Source organism: Aethalodelphis obliquidens, unplaced genomic scaffold (assembly GCF_003676395.1).
Source record: "Aethalodelphis obliquidens isolate GAN/ISIS:26980383/991018 unplaced genomic scaffold, ASM367639v1 scaffold23, whole genome shotgun sequence".
Classification (NCBI taxonomy): Eukaryota; Metazoa; Chordata; class Mammalia; order Artiodactyla; family Delphinidae; genus Aethalodelphis; species Aethalodelphis obliquidens.
The window spans coordinates 14,510,308-14,523,835 of NW_020837967.1; positions in this window are offsets into that span (position 1 = coordinate 14,510,308).

Here is a 13,528-nt window from a genome sequence, read left to right on the forward strand (position 1 = left end):
TGTATATGTATACATATATACAGATGTATACCACATCTGTATATCTTCTTTATCCATTCACCTGCTGATGGACACTTAGGTTGCTTCCATATCCTGGCAATTGTAAATAACGCTGCTATGAATGTTGGGGTGCATATTTCTTTTCGAATTAGTGTTTTTTTCAGATATATACCCAGGAGTGGAATTGCTGGGTCATCTAATATTTCTTTCTTAAAAGCAGAGTTGGGAAAACACTGGCCCTCAGGTTCTACCTCAGGTATCTGCTCTGAATATGGTCTCCAGGATCACTTCTTCATTTATGCTCTAGTTATAAAAACGTTTCATTGTTTAATGGCAACATATTAAAAAGCCACTGTTTGCTGTTACTTTTTACAAGATTCTCTCTCTCTTGCTTTTCCATACGTTTGTATTTTTTTCTGTATCTCTGTTTCTATTTGGTCTTCCCTCCTTTTCTCTTCTTTTTTTTTTTAATGGCCATAGACTATTTTTCTTTTTCTATTTCTATTCTTCTTTTCTCTCTGGGTCTTTTAATTAGTCCACAATATAGAACCAGTGTATTCATTTCTATCATTTGCTGTTTTTATTGAATAGAATGTTTTATTCTCTTCTTAATTTAAACAGTATGTGAATAGTATGTGTTCCCTTTCAAATAAAAAATAACATATATTTGACTTATGAGTCCTTTGATGGATTTTTTTGCAACTGCCAATTGCCTTTGAGAAAGAAAAGTAATTCTCCTACAACCATCTTAAACACTCTTAGTTCAGCCTGAGAGAACCCTACCCAGTGATAAACCAATAGAAGTAACAAATCAAATTTAAAAAACAGGCTTCAGGAAGCTGGAACAGCAATGTGCTATCAACATGAGCCATTGTTACCAAAACTTGAAAGACAAAATCTGAAGATACTGTAATAACCAAACATATGTACAGCACTAAGGTTTGAACTGGCCAATGACATTTAGTCTAAATTCTTGGGTAACCTGGCTCCCTGACCTGTGTGCTGTTTTTGAACTAAACAGCAAGAGAGGATGGCTAAGTGCTAAAATGCGTGCTGCATGTGTGTTTGAATCAGGGAGAGCTGCTCCCAGCTGGATGACACTAGAAGTGTGAGCCTGGCAGAGGGCACGATACACTCGCAGATGCTCCATCAACAGCCAAAGTGGTGCCCATTGTTTAGACAAGGATGCTTAGTTTTACAGCTTAACACATATGCAAAGCTTTGACTCTGCAAGATCAGAAAGTAGTATTTCATTTTGACGGGACCTTAGTAGCATACTCTGTGTACTCTCAGAATCACAGTTTAGAAACTAGAAATGTCCAGAAAGGAAGCTACAAAATTATTACCATCTTATAAAACAAGGCCTACAGGAAATAGAAAGGTCCCTGGAATCAATCAACCAACAGAGGTAAATCAGAAAACTTCTTGAGGATGGAGATCAGGGCATGTTCCTTTTTGGATCACTCCAAGTGTCTTATTTTGCACGTAGCATAATTATAAGCACAATAATCTCTATGGAGATGCTTGGGTATTAGGTGTTGGGGCCTGTCTTAGTCCATCCAGGATGCCGAAACAAAAATGCCGCATATTAGGTGACTCATAAACAACCGAAATTTATTTCTCACAGTTCTGGAGGCTGGAGGTCCTAGATCGGGGTGCCAGTAAGGCTGAGTGAGGGCCCTTTTCCAGGTTGCAAATTTCTTGTTGTGTCCTCACATGGTGGAAAGGGTTAGGGAGCTCTCTGGTGTCTCTTTTTTTATAAGAGCACTAATGTTGTTGATGAGGACTCCACCCTCCTGACCTTCCAAGGACCCCACCTCCTAATATCATCACATTGGGCATTAGGAATTCAACACATGAATTTTTGGCAGGGACACAAACATTCAGAACACAGCAGGGCCTAAGACCGCTATCTCCTCCAGCCTCTGGCAGATGCACTCAATTAAGACCTATCTTATGGGGACCAATAGGCACACTTTTAAAAAATGATCAGATCAGGGAATTCCTTGGTGGTCCAATGGTTAGGACTCCATACTTTCACTGCTGAGGGCCCAGGTTCGATCCCTGGTTGGGGAACTAAGATCCCACAAGCCACGCGGTGCAGCCAAAAAAAAAAAACAGGAAAGAAAAAGAAAGATCAGATCAACGACTCTCCTCCCCTGTACTTCTCGACCCACCAATGCAGGAAAAGTGTGTTAGAGAATGTGATTACAATCTAGGGCTAAAGTAAGGATCCTAACTCCTTTCCTTGAAGATTTCCAGGCCCTAGAGTACCTTGGGGAGAGGGGCATGGGGTGGGTTTTAGTGCACTTTGGGACCCTTGGGGGATAGGAAGCAGAGGACAGCAATGGTCCCCCTTGTCTATCCAGAAAGGGAGAATTTGGGCCAGACAGAACATAGCGACCCTTCATATGAGTGCAATGTGGCCTGATGGATGTCAAGCTCTTCAATGCCCCCCGCCAATGTCCCTTTAGGGGTGTAGGTAGATGCCCCTTCCTTCATGAGCCAAACTGGAATTTTGAGTGGGAGGAATAAATGTTTCCTCATAATAAAATGGGCAAGCATGGTTTAAATTTAGATCAAGGAAATTCAAGTTAGATCAAGAAAGACTCTTCTCTCAATAAGAATTATTCACCCTGAAAACAGTTCTCACAAAAATGCTCAAGATGTGGCTTTTAATCAGATGCCTAATTAAAGTCTGGCTTCCACATTGTCCATGTGCGTACTAAAAGGAATGAGAAGGGGCGCATGCAATGAAAAGTAGGAGATTCCAGACACAGAGAACACAGAAAAGTGTAGCAACGTATTCCCAAGAGATTGACAATCATTATTCCATAATCGACCATAAATGATTTGTTTTCAGAACAAACGAACGACAGATTGAGTTGAAATTTATGTTTCTTAAAGGAACCAGAAGTGTACGGGAAGATTAACCTTCCATCTTTCCCATGGGAGGAAGGTTCCGTTTGGTTTCTGGGCTCTACCTGACAACAATGAACTTTCACATGTCTTTGTCAGATGCTCAGGTGTGAGAACAAAATCTACCTGCAGAGCCATTAACTCAAAGTACGATTACCCCCTGCCCACATCTCCCAGCACGCCAAGCTCCCGTTCTTGAGCTATCTATTTCTCCTTCTCAGATGAAAACTTTTTCAAATCTCACCCGCTAGACGAAGCTGCTTTTCCTTTTGCCAAATGACCCAAATAATCTGTGGTTCAAGGTGATTGTTCCTCCAGTCCTCCAGGTGCCTAATCTTGCAAGGCATACAACGTTATTCCATGGGGCTTTATCCCGAGGAATAGTCGTCTGAGTCTTGATACAGCTGGTGTCACTTGAGAAAGTGTGATGAGACTAATTGGGTGAGCTGGAAACCAATTACTTTGGGGTAAAGGAGGAAGAAGCCAGGGAAGATGGAATACGGTGAGCTCGCAGGGGTACATCTGCTGCTGCCTGACTTATCTGTGACCCCAGGATTGCTACTTAACCACAGTTCAGAAGGTACCATGAAAAATTCAGAGAAATGTCTTTTTAAACAAAATTTCACGTTAGCTTACCAACTCCCAAATAATATCAAAAACGTGGGCAATGTAACTATAAAGGGTCAACAACATTTTAGAAAATGTATAACTCACGGCATTGTGCCAGGAAAACATCAATCCTATAGACCTATGGGTAAATAATGAAATTGTTATGCCTCCTTTAGCTCCCTATTGATTTGGAAGACAGAGTATGTTTCAGAGGAAATTTATAAATGAAGGCAAGTCTCGATTTCGATTCTCCGTGAGTAGCAGAAGGTTCACCCCACCTTTATCACTTCGCAGCATACACCGTAGACACATATTTTCAAAAGGGAAATAACAGACCTGGGAAATTGTGTTTTCTTGAAAAACAACTTCAATAGCATGAAAGACACACACTTGGTGATCACCGTCTGCTAAGGCAGGTTCCCAGGACTTTGTTTTCCATCTCGGAATCGCTCCCTGTTTTCCTTTGTGAAGCTGTGTCACGTGAGCACTGGTGGCCTAGGTATTCTATTAGCATTTACTGTAATCAGTGTGTAGAAAACCCAGATGACTAAAGTCACTGCTTTTAAAGCCCTTTTCACAACTGAATTTCCTGTGGAGAAGCAATATCCCAGGAGCATAATAGATTTTCTCCCCTCTTCTTCCATTTCCACAGACACTTTCACAGCTAACTAATCAGCTGCAATTCTAATCTATATTTCTGATTTGTTTACATGCATCATGCAGGCTGGCAATCTTTTGAATTTAAATGTGACTTAAAGTAAAATAAAATAACCACAAGTAAATGACACAGAATTGCTAACAGTGGGAACCTTGTTTACATTCCACATTCTGAAAATATTTGGTTCAGCTGGCTGAACCACATGGCTGAGACAGACTGGGTGATGACTGGGTTTACTGCTTGGCTGGAACCGGAATGGAAAAAGGATGGTGTGTGATGTGGCCGTCTGTCACCTCAAGCCCAGAGAAAGAACACATTCTCAGCACACATGTGATCCCTGCTTTAACAGAAAAGCTCTGATAATCCTCGCCAGATCATCATGTGCGCCTGGCACTGGGCCAGGACAATATGCCAGCCTTTTTGAGTGTTCGGATAATAAGCGTCTCTTCCTTTCTGTAGTCGCCCGCCAATGCTGCTGCTTTCATAAGACTCTCTCGGAGCCTATTTGTTCTTCAAGTCCTTTGTTCCCTCCTACTTTCTGGAATTATCCTCTAACACATTCATCTTTCTCCCTTTCCACCTACATTTAAAGGTCTATTGAGAGGCTTCTGCATCCCCAGCACCCCACTGCCTCTTCCCAAATGGTTATTCCAGCCCAATTAAATGTAATTGAACAATAGTCCTGAACAGTCACTGAGGGCAAGGCAGTCCTAGAGACCACGGGAAACACAAAGCTGCTCTTTAACACAGTCCCCGTTCTGCAGAGGGAACATCTCATTGGATAGGCCTGTAGTGGGGCACAAATGTGCAACTGTTTTGTGTAAGAAATGAGAAAGGAGGGAGGGCCAGGAGGAGGATGAGGATGGGATTTAGAAGAGAAGAATTAGATGTTTACAAGACTTTTCTAATAGCAGTTACTCCTAAAGTGCAACTCGGAAAAGAAATTGTTTCATTGTCTGTTAAGAATACATAGCCCACCTTAAGAGAACCAAAGGCATGTTTTCTTTAGAGACCTAAGGAAGCGTTTACATTTCCTTTGAAAAACAAAGCTCCTTAGGCCCATTCGCATCTTGAGAGCTCTTATAGAGACCAGTGCTACTTAGGGATTTCAAGAGCCACGACAGGGGTACTTGGAAACCTTGGAGGAGGGTGGAGAGGCACGAAAGTTCCGAGCCTCTTTTCCCAGCCTCCCATCCATCCATCCATAAAGGAGAGAATTTCCAGGAGCTACTGTGAGAATCAGAAGAACTGGAATCATTCCAGATTCTGTGGGTATTTCTCCAATTCTCTGCCCTCAGGGGAAGAAGAGAGGCAGCTCCGCCCACCTGGCCCCCTGACTGGCCTTTCCCTGTGGCCCCAGCTCTCCTCAGCCGGCCTCCAGTCTGCGCTGTATGCCTGATGATCCGGGCTTGGACATAACTAACTGCCCTGCTTGCCTGTGCTTTGGCCGCAATCTGAGTCCTGCTCTCCACAGGCAGGCGTGGAGTGCAAAGCCCCAGCCCTCTCCTGCTTTCTGCTCTGAGATCCCAAGTCCCACAGACCCTCTTCTCCACCCACCCTGAGCCTTCCCATCCAGACTTCCAGGCTTGGGAAACAGCTTCCCAACATACTCATCAAAGACCAACAAATTTACCCTCTAAAACAAGAACATAGAAGGCAAATAGAATTGTGAACAAATTTACCAGCAAATTTATAATGTATTATTGCTTTGAGAAAAACCTACCCTGTCCCCATGAAATAGATTTGCTCATGGAACAGAAGAAAAATGTAGTTAATATTTCCTTAGTTCTCAATAAAAAAGTATATTTGGAATAAACACACACATACACACAAACTAAAATAAAACTTTAATTGAAAGGAATAAAAAGTATTATTCTACCTAACACTGTAGAAAATTGACTCATGTGTTGATGACTAGCTCAAGGAAATGATTTAGAATGCAAAGGAAATATTTCTTTTTACAGCATCGAGGTATAATTTATACACGATAAAATTGCGCGTTATAGGCAGGCAGTTTGATGGCTTTTGTTAAATGTACACAGTTGTGCAACCACAGTCAGGTTTTAGAACACTTTTACCACCCCAAGACCTTCCTTGTACCCCTTTGCCCTCAATTCCCATTCCCACCTCAGCCCCTAGTCCCAGGGAACCACTGATCAGATTTCTGTCGTTCTAGTTTTGCCTTTTACAGAAATGTTTATGAATGGCATCATATAGTATATACTCTTTTGTGTCTGACTCCTTTCACTTAGTATGATGTTTTTAAGATTCATTTGTGTATTTCAGTTGTTCATTTGTTGTGTACATACATGTTGTGTATTTCAGTAGTTCATTTCTTTTAATAGCTGGATCCCTTGTATGGATATACCACATTGTGTTTATCCATAGATAAACATTTGGGTGGTTTCCATTTTGGGGGTTATTATGAATAACGTTACTATGAGCTTTTGCATAAAAGTTTTGTAGGAACATACGTTTTCATTTTTCTTAGCTATGCACCTAGGAATGAAAATGTTGGTAAATACATTGGTAAGTTGGTGCATGCATATGGCAAATGTGTGCTTAACTTTTCTTTTTTAATTCTTTTTAAAATTTATTTATTTTTGGCTGTGTTGGGTCTTCGTTGCTGCACGCGGGCTTTTCTCTAGTTGCTGCGAGCGGGGGCTACTCGGTTGTGGTGCGCAGGCTTCTCATTGTGGTGACTTCTCCTGTTGCGGAGCACAGGCTCTAGGCGCGTGAGCTTCAGTAGTTGTGGCACACGGGCTCAGTAGTTGTGGCTCACGGGCTCTAGAGCGCAGGCTCAGTAGTTGTGGCACATGGGCTTAATTGCTCCGTGGCATGTGGGATCTTCCCAGACCAGGGCTCGAACCTGTGTCCCCTGCATTGGCAGGTGGATTCTTAATCACTGTACCACCAGGGAAGTCCCTGCTTAACTTTTAAAGAAACTGTCAAACTGTTTTCAAAGGGGCTGTACCATTTTAAATCCTCACCAATAAAGCATAAGGGTTCCAGCTCTACAACATTCTCACTGACACTTGGTATTAGCAGTCATTTAAATTTAGCCATTCTAATGCATACATAGTGGCATCACATTAAGGATTTAATTTGTATTCCCCTACTGCCTAATGATGCTAAACATCATTCCATCTGCCTGTTGGCCATTAAAATATTCTTCTTTTGTCAATGTCTAGTCAAACTTCTGTGCCCATTTTTCAATCAGATTGTGTATCTTCTTATTGTTGAGTTTTAAGAGTTCTTTTTATATTCCAGATACAAGTCCTTTGTCAAATATATCTTTTAATTTTTTTAAGATATTTTTTGATGTGGACCATTTTAAAAGTCTTTATTGAATTTGTTACAATATTGCTTCTGTTTTATGTTTTGGTTTTTTGGCTGTGAGGCATGTGGGATCTTAGCTCCCTGACCAGGGATCCAAACTGCATCCCCTGCATTGGAAGGCAAAGTCTTAACCACTGGACCACCAGGGAAGTCCCTCAGATATATCATTTATAAATATATATTTTTTAATCTGTGGCTTGTCTTTCCATTTTTTAATGGTATTTTCCAAGAAACAAACATTATTTTGATGGAGTTCAATTTATCATATTTTTCTTTCATAGTCTGTGCTTTTTATACCCCATCTAAGAAACCTTTGCCTAACTCAAAGTCACAAAGATATTCTCCTATGTTTTCTTCTGAAGAAAAAAATTTTTTTTTTTTTTTTTTGCGGTACGCGGGCCTCTCACTGTTGTGGCCTCTCCCGTTGCGGAGCATAGGCTCTGGACAAGCAGGCTCAGTGGCCATGGCTCACGGGCCCAGCCACTCTGCGGCATGTGGGATCTTCCCAGACCAGGGCACGAACCCGTGTCCCCTGCATCGGCAGGCGGACTCTCAACCACTGCACCACCAGGGAAGCCCTGAAGAAAAAGTCTGAATAAAGAGGCAGGTATGGAGAGCTGCCAATTGTTATGAAAAAAGTAAGTAGAGAAAATAGATCAGAAATAATAATGAAAAGTGAACAGAGAAAAAAATCTTTTTATAAACCTAATAACATTTAACATATAAATCTAAGAACAAAGGCTCGAGATGGGTGATCATGGGCAGGTAGAGGAAGGTAACAGAAAGAAGATATACATGCATGTTGCAAAGACAGTGCAAAAACAAAGTACATATTGTAGTTAAATGTTTAAATCTAGAAAGGGTCCTATCTTTCTATCCCCAGTCCTTGAATCCAGGCTGAGTAATCCACTCACATCACATCTCAGGCTCCTGAAATGGACCAGAAGGCTTCCCTGATCCTGCTCTGATTCTGTCTGCTTTCTCTTGCCCTCCTATTCTGAACCCTGAGGACACTGGGTCCCAGAACCCAGGCTTAGTCCCTACCTTGTCCTCCAGGCCCTCACAGTGTCTCTTCTCAGCAGTTAACGGTCTAACGGGCCTCAGAAGACTCTAGCCAGGGGAATCCAGGCCCCACATTGGCCGTGTGGCTGACAGCTGACTGTGCATCATTCCATGGAGTGGGAGAAGGAAGGCTTAGGAGGATATTATTTCCCAAAGAACTAAAGCCAGCTTAGCCTAAGACTTCTCCTCTCCAGCACTGAACACAGGAGGTAATAGAACAACATCTACAGAACTTGGAAGAAAAAAGAGAATTTAATAATCCAGTTGAAGGCAATTGAAAAAGAAACACACATATTTCCAGAATATAGCTGATCCCAGTGTGGTTTTGGCAAAAAGTGCTTTAAAATGTGCTAAAAATATACCACATACTGATCAGAATGGCCATCATTAAAAAGTCTACAAAAAATAAATTCTGGAGAGGGTGTGGAGAAAAGGGAACCCTCCTACACTGTTGGTAGGAATGTAAATTGGTGTAGCCACTGTGGAAAACAGTATGGAGGTTCCTCAAAAAAACTAAAAATAGAGTTGCCATGTGATCCAGCAATCCCACTCCTGGGCATATATATGGACAAAACTGTAATTCAAAAAGATACATGTATCCCTGTGTTCATAGCAGCACTATTTACAATAGCCAAGACATGGAAACAACCTAAATGTCCATCAACAGATGAATGGATAAAGAAGATGTGACACATACATACATACACAATGGAATATTAGCCATTAAAGAGAATGAAATAATGCCATTTGCAGCCACACAGATGGACCTAGAGATTATCCTACTAAGTGAAGTAAGCCAGACAGAGAAATAGCATATGATATCACTTATATGTGAAATCTAAAATGCAACACACATGAACATATCTACAGAACAGAAACAGACTCACAAACATAGAGAACAGACTTGTGGTTGCCATGGGGGAGGGGGTGGCGGAGGGAAGGAGTGGGAGTTTGGGGTTAGCAGATGCAAACTAGTATATAGAAAATGGATAAACAGCAAGGTCCTACTGAATAGCCCAGGGAACTATATTCAATATCCTGTGATAAACCATAATGGAAAAGAATATGAAAAATAATATATATATGTATAACTGAATCAATTTGATATACTGCAGAAATTAACACAACACTGTAAATCAACTATACTTCAATAAAATTTTTAAAAATAAAATAAAAATGCACTAAAATTAATTTTTAAGAGGCAAGTCAGAGGAGAAATGAATTAATGGGGAGTGTGTAGATGAAAAGGACTGGAAGCAGACTTTAAAATCACCTGAAGATGAGGATATGGTTAAAGATACTAACCCATGATTAGGATACAGGCTGTTCTTGAAATGTCAAAATAGTGTTAGCAAATAGAGCACGGAATTATGAGTGGTTTGAAAGATAATAATCAGGAAATAAGTGAACTCCCAAAGATGGGCTGAATTTGCTACATGTAAAACACTGAGCTAAGCATTAAACACCAGGACGTACACAGGCACTGGCCCTGTTCTTGGGGAGCTTATGACATAGTTGGAAAAACAAGGCTTAGAGTCTTAGGCTTGGGAATTACAAGGGAGCAACTGGTCATCAGGGTCTACTGCCCAGGAGCCGTCTCAGGTACTAAACTAGAGCATAGGAAGTTTGAATAAAGTGGGTCAAGTTCTACAGAAAATACTTTTGGGAGGCCATAGAGCATGTGTGTGTATCTGTGCCAGAATGAAACCAGGGTCTAGAAGGCAGGAAGCCAGGTGGAAAGAGCATCCCAGGGTTGGCTCAGGCTGGCATCTGGAACCCAGGAGGCTGGTGGCTTTCCAGTAGCTTCACAATCCAGCCAAGCACAGAGATAATCCACCATCGTCATCCCTGGGTGGGCGTTACTCTTTCTGGGGACAGACTTCCTGTCTGCAGTCCTGGTGCTGCTTCTTGGACAAGCTTTGGGAATCCCACTGCTGAAGGGGCGCACCATTCAGATCAGCTTTTGACGACGGGGGCATCTTGACCTACCCGACTGTGAACAAGAAACTTCACAATGCCTCCTTGGGAAAAGCCTCTAGCTTAGTGGGAGATGCGGATGCAAAGACCGATGGTTTCTGTACATTGAGCTAAGTGGTCAGTACAGCAGTAGAGCACGCACAGTCCCTGAATGCAGAGAGAGGGACACCCAGCCTGAGTGTAGGGACTACCAAGGAAGGTTTGCTGGAGGATTATAGGAATTCGGCTTGTGTAGGTAAGGGGGAGAGGGGAGGGACATTCAAGAGAGAGGAAAAGCTCGAGGAAAAGGAGTGAGGTGTGTAAGGGCACAATGTGTGCAAGATGGTAGTGCTGGAGCTTAGGACAGCGTGAGGCAAGGGATGAAGAAGGACACGCATCCCCAAGGGCCAGTCCTGAAGAGACCTCCATCCCATACTAAGAGCCTGGATCATATCCTGTGGAGGATACAGAATGACTGAGAGATTTTAAGCAAGAGAATAATACTGCCTGTCTGGCATTTTGGAGAGCTCACTGTGGTGGCTGCTGGAAAAGAGAAGCTGACCAGAGACAAGGAGGTTGGCTGGGAAACTACTGCTTAACCCCCAGTAAGAGATAATCAGGCCTGGATCCAGATCAGTGGGAGAAGAGAAGGAGGGAAGTAGACAGACTGGAGAATGTTGAGGAGGTAACATCTGTGGCGGGTGAGGGAAAGCCAGGTCTCTGGTGGGGCTCCTGGGTGGATCTGGGTACAATTGACATGTAACATGGGAGCGGAAGCAGATAGGAGGCAGGGACAGGTTAGCTGGGATACAGGGAGAGTTCAGTCTTAAAAAGATAAACTTTTACTGCAAAAAAATGCAGATTATGTACATTGTAGAAAGTTAGAAAATGCAGAGAAGCCAGAAATAAGATCATAAAAGATCCCATTCCATTGCCCACTGATTATCACTATTAAATGCTCAGTGTATAGCCTTCCACATCTTTTTTCTAGGGGGTCCTACTGTTTGTGTTGACTTGTTAGTTGCTTTTTTTCAGTTAACGATCTACAACTTTTCATGTCCCTAACTTTTCTTCTTATCTACCATCGTATTTGTATTACAGTTTCTCCAACTGTGCTAAAAAAAAGTCCTTTATATCTAGTTTGTCCAAACCAGGTTTGAACCCGAAACCATGAAAGACATCTGATTGCTACATATCATAGATATTATTTCATGTGTCACAGTCTCTTTTTTCATGGTACTGTCTCGTTAAAGAGACAAGGTCAGATGAACTGCAGAATGTTCCACCTTCTGGATCTATGGGGTATTTCCTGGAGGAGGTGTAATTTAATTTGTTCCTCCATCCTGCAGGGAGATTCTTCCACAGTCACTAGTGAAAAGATAAATAATAAGCATGGAACACGACGAGTCTAAATGAGGTGTGCTAAGGGATGACTATGGCCCCCCAACATTCATATATTGAAACCTAACCCCCAAGGTGATGCTATGAGGAAGCAGAGGCTTTGGGATGTAATTAGGTCCCTACAATGGCATTAGTGCCCTTATGAAAGAGGCCCAAGAGAGTTCCCTTTCCTCCTCCTGCCACGAGAGGATACAATAATTCTGCAAGCCGAAAGAAGACCCTCATCATGCTGGCACCCTGATCTCCAACTTCTAGCCTCCAGAACTGTGAGAAATAAATTACTGTTGTTTATAAGCCCGCCCAGTCTGTGGTGGTTGTTTCAGCAGCCTGAACAGACTAAGACAAGATGTAAAGACAGCAAATGCCGTAGAATTTCAGAAAAGGGGAAATGCTATTTGAGCAGACCCTTGAGTGTGGGTAGAATATGGATCGTTAACCACGTATAGAAGGATTCCAGTGAGATGGCACAAGAGTAAAGGCCCAGATAAGGGAAAATATAAGAATCTGATCTAACGACTTCAGTTCAATCTTTTTTATTCAGAGGATGTTGGCACTGCTTATCAAAATTACTGAACGATACAAGCAGCTGCTATTCTTTTTTTTTTTTCGGTACATGGGCCTCTCACTGTTGTGGCCTCTCCCATTACGGAGCACAGGCTCTGGACGCACAGGCTCAGCGGCCATGGCTCATGGGCCCAGCCGCTCCGCGGCATGTGGGATCTTCCCAGACCGGGGCACGAACCCGTGTCCCCTGCATCGGCAGGCAGACTCTCAACCACTGCGCCACCAGGGAAGCCCATAGCTACTATTCTTGATTGCTGTGATATGTAATTGGAAACATTATTGCTAGGAGTGTTTAAAAGGCTATCTTCTTTTAGACTGTCCCACTGAAGAATACTGATGTTTCCATCAATTTCACTGAGAGTTAAAACAAATGAAATGTATTCAGAATGTGCACTTGATACAGAAATGTATTACTATTCGTTCACCTTCTGCTTGTGTTTTATTTGGATCACTTAAAGATGTACTCTGGCCTATAAATTCAAGGATGATATAAATCTTCAGAATGTGTTATATACATGACTGCCCTACTGAAAACCTTTTTTCTCTGATAAAATTAGAAAGCTTGTCAGACATCGGGATAGATATTTTCAGTTAGAAGTTAATTGTATTGAAAATAATGTACATCTGTGCTTCAGAAAATAAATTATATCAAATGTCCGCTTAAATTTACCGTTGTAATTTATACACCCTCTGGAGAGCGGATCACTGAAATGAACAGGCCTTTACTTCCGGTTTGTTTACCTAAGATTGCCTTTGTAATCCTAACAAGAAGATTTTATATACTATCTTAAAATGTTGAGAGATCTGTATTTTCCCTTCATCTTCTTATTAATTTGGTGAGTACCACTTAGATTTTCTAAACTTTAGAATCATCTTTGTCTCTTCCCTCTCCTTTGTTTCATGGAACACCAGTGTTGAAGTCTCATGGACTCTTCATCTTAATACCTATTCTTTCTAGTTCTTATTACCTACACTTGTTTCCAGATGCTCAGCACCTAGGTTATCACAGTAATAAACTGA